Source organism: Macrobrachium nipponense, chromosome 38 (assembly GCF_015104395.2).
Source record: "Macrobrachium nipponense isolate FS-2020 chromosome 38, ASM1510439v2, whole genome shotgun sequence".
Taxonomy (NCBI): Eukaryota; Metazoa; Arthropoda; class Malacostraca; order Decapoda; family Palaemonidae; genus Macrobrachium; species Macrobrachium nipponense.
Window position 1 is genome coordinate 30480088 of NC_061098.1, and position 9915 is coordinate 30490002.

The following is a 9915-nucleotide window of genomic DNA, read 5'->3' on the forward strand; positions in this document are numbered from 1 at the left end:
TATATATCTTCCCCTCTAATGTTCCCTGACTTTGTCAGGACAGCAGGAGACCTTCGAGAACATCGACGTCTTTCGATATTAGATTAACTTCTATGGAAGGAGGTTGTTTCTCACGGGCTGTCCTGTTATTTGTCAGATGGTATAAGTTAGGTCGTCTGTTACTGAGTCACCTTCAAGGGATCCTTGTGTGCATTTCTTAATAGATTTTCGTATATTATGGCGTTCAGTCTTTCCTTTTTTCTACTCGGATTATATAGAAAGCTTTTCAAAAAGTTTTAAAACACGTGGATACATTCCTGACGATACTGAAGGAATGGGTAGTTTTATTTTTAATAGATGGTTAATGAAAAAGAAATAAGTAAAACATAAAATTAGATCAGGTATGAAGGGTTGTTTTCTAATAAGACAATTAACCTTATAATTGTTTTAATGACGTAATCCTGAAACGACTTCTTTGTGAATCTCGCCTTCGACCGAAGGACTTAGTTATCCTTACCAAAATATGTCCTCTATATAAGAGTATTCGGTCTAATTTATTAACCGCCATCTTCATGTAACTACTAAGATCGTCCACAGTTGACAAGAATTGCAATGTGCAATGTGGCCAGGAACCATTAATTATTTTCCTTTCAATTTCAAATTGTTCATCTTCAGTATTTATATATTTATACGGTACTTTCAGTGTTGCATTATTTATCTCTAATATTCACTAAGTGAGGAACAAAAACTCACTCACTCTCTCAGAATTAGATAGAACAGATATCAGTAAATATTCTAAGCTGCTGCATATATCAACCTGTTCTTCTGATGAGAGAGAGAGAGAGAGAGAGAGAGAGAGAGAGAGAGAGAGAGAGAGAGAGAGAGAGAGAGAGAGAGAGTCCATTTCCAGTAGTCCCATGTGTGCACTCGCTTGCGTTTTTTTTTTCCTTTTCTCTGTGCGACCTCTACAAACTCAGTTGGCCTTCGGGATCTACTCTCCTCCCCCCCGCCACCACCAACCCCCGGGGGTCCTTTCACCGTACGGAGAACTTTCCTGTACCCGACCTATCTTTCCGGAAGGTCCCTAAAACTTCCTGCTTTTGCATTTCTGGTTTCGTCGTTAAAACCGTGATAACATTACGAGCGATTTCGGTCACTTCTTTCACCATTCATCTGGTTTCGGGAGAGGAGATTCAACTTGGGGGGGACAGAGATATTAACTTTAACAAAGTAATATGCTTGAGTTTTTTACTTTTAAAAGTTATCTCACATATTAATGTCTGCGTATCCTCGATTTGCTCTTCTTCCAAATATAGAAACCTCTTAAGCCCATGACTTAACCTTCTGACAGAATATTATCTATCTTGAATATTTGGGAAGGTTGTCAACGTTCATTCACACTCACGCAGACTGGTTATAGACAGTTATGATTTATGTAACTTGTGTGCAATTTATGTATATGACTATCTTGTTTGTTCGTATGATTATTTCTTTTTACGTTGCATTGAACCAGTATGGTTATTCAGCAACGGGACGTCCCCCACGGCTTTACGTGAGTTCCGAACCACGTCGAGAGTGAACTTCTATCACCAGAAATACACATCTCTAACCCCTCAGTGGAATGCCCGGGAATTGAACTTGCGGCCACCGAGGTGGCAGGCCAAGACCATACTGATCACGCCACTGAGGCGCTTATCTTGATTAAACAAATATATCTCTTTCGTCAAGGTTAACTTAAGTTTCCTGTAAAGTAAATGCAAAATTCTAAGTAGCAATGTGTAGACTGTGATTTTGTTTGTTTTGCCTCCAAGGATTTCTAATCATGTTTCCCGTGCAATGCAATGTTCTCAAGGTTATGTATATTTACAGGATTTCCCTGCCATGTGGAGAGAGAAACCGTAAATACTGGAATTATGGAAGAAAATTCACGTCTCTATGAATTTTGGATCAAGCGAACGAAGGTGTAGAGTGAACAGCTCTACTCAAGGAGGCTCAACTTGGGTAACTAGTTTGATTTTTTTAATGTTTGGCAAGATTAACAAATTAATTCCCTTCAACATTCCATATTTATAAATAATACAAAAAGTAATGCTTGCTAAGATCAGTTAATGTACTTCAAATGATCTAGTCCCAGATGTTGACAATTCATGGATACCACTGTGAAAATTATATTAAGTTCCAGATATTGACAATATATTCACAGTGGTATCTCATGAATTGTCAATACCTGTAACTTAAAATATTCAGTGATACCACTGAATATTATTAAGAGAATACTAAAAGGGATCTATTCCATTTTAGGGTTCTGACCGTGGGTTGACACATCCGGTATGAAGCATCTGCGTAGCACACCAAGAAGGAAGAATGGAGGTTAAGGAAAAGGCTGATGGGTGCACCTCGGAAGGACCACAACACAGTAACACCCATTTCAGTAACCTCGATTACGCCAGGCACACTTGATGGCACTACTGTAGTTTCTTCTGGAGAAATTTAGCAAATAAGCGAAAACCTAAGAGTTGGTCGCAGTAGAAGAAAGAAAGAAGCTATAAAGCAGGTGGGGATTAGTACTCTAAAAATGTCATAGAATTTATATATCTGCAAAAGTTTTTGTTTGTTGAGGATCTATACAAGTAACAAAATAAAAGAACATTAAAATTTCCAGATTACTACTACTCTTCAGTTTATTTTCAGTTTATTAAGGGAAGTATCACCACATCAACCAAATTCTTCACCCGCACAAAAAAAAAAAAAAAAAAAAAAAAAAAAAAAAAATAAATTTACTTGATAATGTTTGGTCCAGACGGGTAGATTAACTCAAGAGGCCCTGGATTACCGGCTTCAATCTATATTAATAGTAAACGTTGAAACGAAGTCCTCTTGCAATGAACTACTCCTGCTTCGAGGCTGTGAATTTCTTGCTTAATTCCAGGTTAAAGTCTGTGGTGGTCTTACATTAACCACCAGAATATCATTCTCCAGGCTTAAGGTTATAGTCGTCTTGGACTTCTCAAGTGTTATCTGGAATATAGGACCAGCGGACTCATATCCAGAATACTGCTACTAATGTTCATTAAGCCACAATTCTGATACCACCAGCAAAAATGTATAAATTCAGAGCACCTGGATCACTTACTGGCTTCAATATATAGTAAACGTTCAAACTGAAGTCCTCTTGCAATTTATTCCACCAGCTTCGAGGCTGTGGTTTCCCTGCTTAATTCCAGGTCCTCCAGCTTCAAGGCTTTGGTGGTCTTGTATTAACAACCAGAATGTTCTCTTCAGGCTGTGGTGGTCGTCCATTACTAAGTGTTCTCAGGAATATAGAACAAAAATTTATAATATACAGCTGAAAAATATTTTAAATTCTAATTTTCTAAACGAGTTAGTCTTAAATGGAAAATTTACACTAATTGCAATTTTTCATACAGTAAAAAGCACACAAGTCTGGAAGGCCCTAACACAACATACCAAATAAAATCTCTACCATGGATAATGCTGTCATTCACTGTTTGTCTGGTAACCTATATCCTACAAGAAAATTTTAAGTCATACTCATGCTTTTATTAGACCTTAGGTAAAAACTGAATGCATCCCTCCTTATAGGCAGAAAGCTATGTATATACAAAGCTCCACTCACATCCTGCTCATCAACAATGCAAACAACTACTGAAAAAGCATTATGAGTATTTCAATTTTGAGCCCTAGTCATGTATGTGTATGTATAGGTGCACCAGCATTCTACTTAGTACGGGAAAAGAGAAATACAACTAGCTAGCTAACCTAGTACAGCACTGTAGCAACAAAGAAGGCACCCCTATAAAATACAATGTACAATATGAGACATTCAAACCTTAGGTTTGTACTATATATCTGATACTGTATGACCAAGAAAAAAGCAAATGTGTATCAAAAAGAAGAAACCTTTACATTTGCAGAGTAACTAACAGCAGCTGAGACAACTTCATTGTCTAATCAAAACGAATTTTAACAATGTCAGAGAATTATACACTCCCTAATTACATAAGCATAAGGATTTATTCAACAACCATAGCCACGCAAGAAGGCAAAGGTGCAAATTCCCTGAAGAGGCACGAGGGACCAGATACTTTGAAATGCAAAGAACAAAAAGGTATTTCACAAAGCACAATCCAGTCCCAGCTCTGCAAAAAGCAAGCATGAAAAAAGTGGGACTTGGCCACAAATGTAAACTCTGTTTTTTATGGAATTAATGATTCATGTCTGGAAAAGACATTTGAAGGAAAGTCAAATTTGGCAGTAATTGTATACACCTGCTCCAACAAGAAAAGGTAATGGAAAAATCCAAAGAAAACATGTCTGAAGTTTGCAATTGTACAGGCATTTCACAAGCAAGTAGTACAAGAATAAACTAAAAAGCTTCCTCACAGAAAGAGCTTACCTGGGTAGAAAGCACCTACATTCTAAATCACATTTCGAAATACTGAAAACTAAGGTACACTTTTCATGGTTCCTAAGCCCCTATTTTAACTAACTCTTATCAGTTAAAAAAAAAAATAAATAATAATAATTACCTACCTAAATTTTCTTTTACGATGTCTTTTGGTTATGAAGTAGTCTGGTGGAAGCACATATCTGTCTTAATACCTTTCCTTTTGCTTTAAAATTGCGATCTCCAACTCCTAGAAGAAAATGCAAAGATGAAAATAATGTTAGAACGCTTAAAATGCCAGATGCATAAATTACATAACTGACATGAATGTAAACCAAGTGTTTGTAAAGAAAATCACATTATACATCATGGTTATAGCAAGGCATTCTCAGCCAACATTGGCAATGACAATTATATGATTATTTAATTATATAATTAATAAAATTACACTTCACAACTGTTATTCTATTAAAACCTTCAAGGCAATTTGATATAAATGGAAGGGAATTCGAATGGGAGAAAAGTCAGATGGCACATGACAATCTGATTTATATCAATAAACCAATACACACCTAAAATCTCATTTGCATACACATATATATATAAATCAAAGTGGTACCTATAATTTTGTCTTCAAAAAATGTGGGTTTACTAATCTTGACTTGCTCCCCATAAAACCTATATGAAAAAACTAGAACGTATCCTAACCTAGCCACAGAAAGATTGTTATTTTGTGTAAACAGAAAAAAAATAGTCTCACGGAGGCCTTTGTGCCACACGGTACTGGAAGTGGTTGGTGATAATGAACTTATTTCACAAAACTTCAAAGCACAAATGATGAACTGTTCGTGGCATACAAATAAATTAATTTAGCACAATGTAGGTCTTTCCTTGGTTGCCATGATAATATAGGCAAAATTTCCTCGGCAAGAACAAATAAATTATGATGGTCCCACCGTCTAGCCTAGCCTAACCTAACCAATAGCGGCCACCTCTCTCGGAACACTGCCACTTCCCGAAAGAGCGCTTGAATTATGGAATTATTTTATAATTTAGGAGAAGACACTTAGTTCGTGAGGAGGATACGTTGTGCTGCCTGGATGGGCCACAACTCTTGACTGATGCTCATAGCAGTGAATTCAAGGACACTTTTTCGGGAATGTGGCCACTTTCTGGGAGAGGTGGCTGCTATGTCGCCGCTCGGTCGTTCATTCACCCTATGTCACCAGGACTGAATTTCCTTTTATTACATCATAGGCATCACGTGATTACAAAATAATAACCTAGGCCTACACAATACTACTTGAAACTTGATTAGGTACCCTGCTGTCACCTTAAAGGCAAACTAATACCCTTCTGCCTTACCTAAGCTTAGCCAGTAGGCTAATCAGGCTACACATTTAGGTGTCTAAATTTACAAAGAAAAACATTAATTTCACCTTAGAAATAATGAAGAACCATACCTGTAAAAGCATTCCTTGCTCCTTAAAATAATTTTCAATGTATTTAATCTGGACGAATAAATTCAGGAAAAAATATCACTTAGGGAAGAACTAGAGACACTGAGAATTGGCCAGTAACCCACACTTTTCGACAGCTGGAACTGGAAGTCTGAAACTTGGTGGAACTTGGAAGTGGAAGTTCCAACCGTTCCAATAATATTTCAGCAATTAAATTTGGTACGTTGACAAACAATTTTCTAAATTTCTAGGCCACGTAAGATACACTTGGGCAAAGAGAGGCTTTACCACCTCGTAAATCTTATAACTTTGTAGCCTACACCTGCATTTTAAATTAGGTCAGTAAATGATAAAAACTGGCCGAAAAAAAGCTTCTGAGAATTGTTATGTTCTAACATGCTTTAAGGTAGCTACCGCGACGAAGACCATATAAAGCAGTAGACAATGCAATTCTGGATCATATAAAGCAGTAGATAAAGCAATTCCGGACCATATAAAGAAGTAAACAATACAATTGAGAGCATCACCTTATAATCGCTATTTTCTTATATCTGAAGAGATATACCAACTGAACTGAAGTGCATCGGGCCATTTCCTATAATACAAACGAGCTGAGAAAATCCATCAAGAACGGAACTTTGAACATTGCTGCCGACGCTCGCAGTCTAGATTTCCATTTGCTGACGGTTATCTCGGCTTGAGTGTTCGACTTCCGGCAGTGACTTCGACTTCGACCCTCACGTCAATTCTCCAATGAAGACACCTCTAGGCATAGCCACGGTGTGGACCGTGGGCATAGCAAGAGCTCTTCTCCTACTGATTTCCTTCCAGAGTGAAAACGAGTCGGGGAAACGATTTTTTTTCCTTATACAACGTCCAGTTTTGTGACAGCTACGAACAAGCAAACAGATTTCCACTCGTGATTCGAAAAACAATATTGCTATTTATATCCCTGGCGTGAAATCGTTAGGTACTATGATCAAATAATTATATCATCTAGTAACATCAATTATCTGGCGTTGCCATAAAAGTCCGAGCTAATGATTTCCAATTAGCTTTCGAATATAATGCCGGCGCACTGAAAATCAATTGATAAATTCATTTGTCGATCAAAATCGGCGAGATTTCACGTCGAAATAAATGTGAGCGATGCAAGTTAATTGCGATTTCATTGTGGTTCGATGACTATTCACTTTAACCTGTCAATTATTCCAGTGGTCCCATACACGCTTAAAAAAATTAATGGTTAGCATTGTCACAGGATATTTTGGACACAGACAGAACTACTGGTTATAATAACAATGCAAAGCCTTTGTTTCATTGCAACAGGTTCGTTATACTGTCAATACTGACAGCCATTTGGAAACCTGATGTCTTTTTAGTACTTATCAAGTTAAAGAAATATTTACCAGCAGACGTTCTTAACTAAAGCTACCATGGAATCAGACTCATTACCAAAGGAACCTCTTGCAAGTTCTTAGCTGACCTATTCTATTGCAAAGGTCGACAATTTCCTGATATATATTGATCGCTGGGTGGGTATCTGACAGTTCATAAGATACTCTCACAGCAAAACAAGTCATAGACGGCATGATAAAGATAGTGGGTATCACAGGTCATCCACAAAGTATGCATACGGCTTTCCATGGCAGTCACCCATCTATGTACAAACCTTAACCCAATGCTGCTCAACAACAACTTGACGTGTTCAGATCCGTACAAAAGGCAAATAAAGTCCCTTTATACTCTTCAAAAGGGAGACGGGAATTAGTCAGGAATAGTGAATTAGGGTCATTCATTCCTCAGCTCCAATTGGAATTGTTACAGCGAAAATATCGCAAAATCATTTTAAATATCTCCAAACAAAAGCGGACAATATCACGGTCATGTAAAAACGTAGATCCAATAGGAATTGCTGCAGAATTAATAAAAGTTAAGCAAGAAAGTCTGTTTATTAGGTCGAATATTGAAGAATTGTTTATACTGGTATGAATCCATATATATTTATCTGATACACACACACACACACACACACATATACACACACACACACACACACACACACACACACATATATATATATATATATATATATATATATATATATATATATATATATATATATATATATATTCCATTCCAGGTTCAGCTCATAACCAAAGTGAGACGAAATACGACCAAGATTCTCTCTCTCTCTCTCTCCTCTCTCTCTCTCTATGCTGGATTACGTAAGAAGCTATGCTTATATTTACGAACGTATCACTAAAGATGGGTCTTGCAAATAGCGATAATTAACTGTAGAATAAAAAAATTAACTGCAAGGAATAATTCTCTCTCTCTCTCTCTCTCTCTCTCTCTCTCTCTCTCTCTCTTTCAATTTGTAGCTTCTTCCTGTAAATATATTTACACATTTTTATTTCTATAGAATTAATGTCTTTGGATTTGACTCTCTCTCTCTCTCTCTCTCTCTCTCTCTCTCTCTCTCTCTCTCTCTCTCAAGTTGTAGCTCCTTCCAGTAAATATAATTACATATTTTATTTCTATAAAGTTAATGTCTTGAGCTCTCTCTCTCTCTCTCTCTCTCTCTCTCAATTCAATTCTTAGCTTTTTCATGTAAACATAATTTCATATTTTGATTTCAATAAAGTTACTGTTTTGAGATTTGACTTTCTCTCTGTCTGTCTGTCTGTCTGTCTCTCTCTCTCTCTCTCTCTCTCTCTCTCTCTCTCTCTCTCTCTCTCTCAAAACAGAGGGGGCCAATTCAGGTAGTCTTCCCCTCAGCCCAGCGTCTCATATTTGCCAATCCGAGGTCCTCAAACATCGTCCATCCATCGCGGGAAGAAAACCTCTTTACCGAAACATAAACAAACCGCGGAAGACTCAATCAGAGGATTACAAAAATGTGGAAGGCCTTCTGTTTGCCCTGCACTGAGAACTGGTGGAAAAGTAGTAGTACTGCAGTGATGGAAGTACTAACACTCGACATATATATACTTCCGGGTGACGTAAAATAATGGACGTAAGTTAAGAATAGTGATGACATGGTGATGTAAATTTTTTAAAGGTATATAGATGGCGTTTGTGTTCACAAACCAACGGATTTTAGAACCGTTTAGTTATGTGGGATCGTATACCAGAGGTAGATAAATAGACATGTCATCCTGAACAAAAGAATACTCTATAAAACAAATATATACACAGACATTTAAAGACGCATTGCCTCAATGGACTGTTCATTCTTCAAACAGTCCTCTTCTCTCCTCATTCTTAATACAATCTGCTATCTCCCTTGATTCCTAAGTTCTGCCATCATCCGTTACACTTATTCCCCCTAAGTGCTTAGAGATGAACATCTCCCAGTCTTCCAATATTCATACTATAAACTGTCACTACCGAACTTTCCTGCGTGACATCTAATTTGGGCTTTCTCTCATCATCATCACTTTTCAATTTTTCCACTAATCTCTATTTTTGCATATAAGACACCAAAGTGTCACATCTCGAGTACTTCAAGAGGCGTGATGTCCAAGTCTCAGAATGTGAGGGATGTGAAGTTTATGGGAACTGAAATAAAATGTTGAAAACTATAATAACAAAATGGAGTAGAGTTTCTAACCTGTTAGGAACATAGAGTTTCTAACCTGTTAGGAACACAAGTTTCTAGACAGTGTATGGTATGTTTTTGGTTTGCTTGTCTCTTGCTTTGTTTTTTATTTATTCATTTTTTTTTTTGCTAGCAAGATTATAGGAAAAATTAGGAGCATAACTTTTTTGTCAAGATATGCTTATAGTATTCTTGTCTCTTGCTTGGTTTTTCGATCTTTACTTCATTTTTTTATTTTTCATTTTCTATTTTTATTTATTTACTTATTTATTTATCTACTTTTTTGTTAGCAAGATCATGTGAAAAAGATAGTCAGATATTAACGCAAATGTCGCCAAGGTGGGCCTGATAACTTGTAAAAATCGCATGTCTAACAAGTCGCAACGAATCTCTCTCTCTCTCTCTCTCTCTCTCTCTCTCTCTCTCTCTCTCTCTCTCTCTCTCTCGTCATTTGTCAAATGCCC

The 9915-nt window shown here is 37.0% G+C and overlaps 1 long non-coding RNA gene across 1 annotated transcript; it reads right to left on the reverse strand.

The window, feature by feature from the left end:
* Positions 1–2274: 2274 nt before the first annotated feature.
* Positions 2275–6049, reverse strand: LOC135209711 (uncharacterized). Its single transcript, XR_010313406.1, has 5 exons — positions 5851–6049; positions 4534–4637; positions 3113–3290; positions 2761–2997; positions 2275–2459 (listed from the first exon to the last, which is right to left on the reverse strand). It is a non-coding gene; the product is annotated as an uncharacterized LOC135209711 (long non-coding RNA).
* Positions 6050–9915: the final 3866 nt, after the last annotated feature.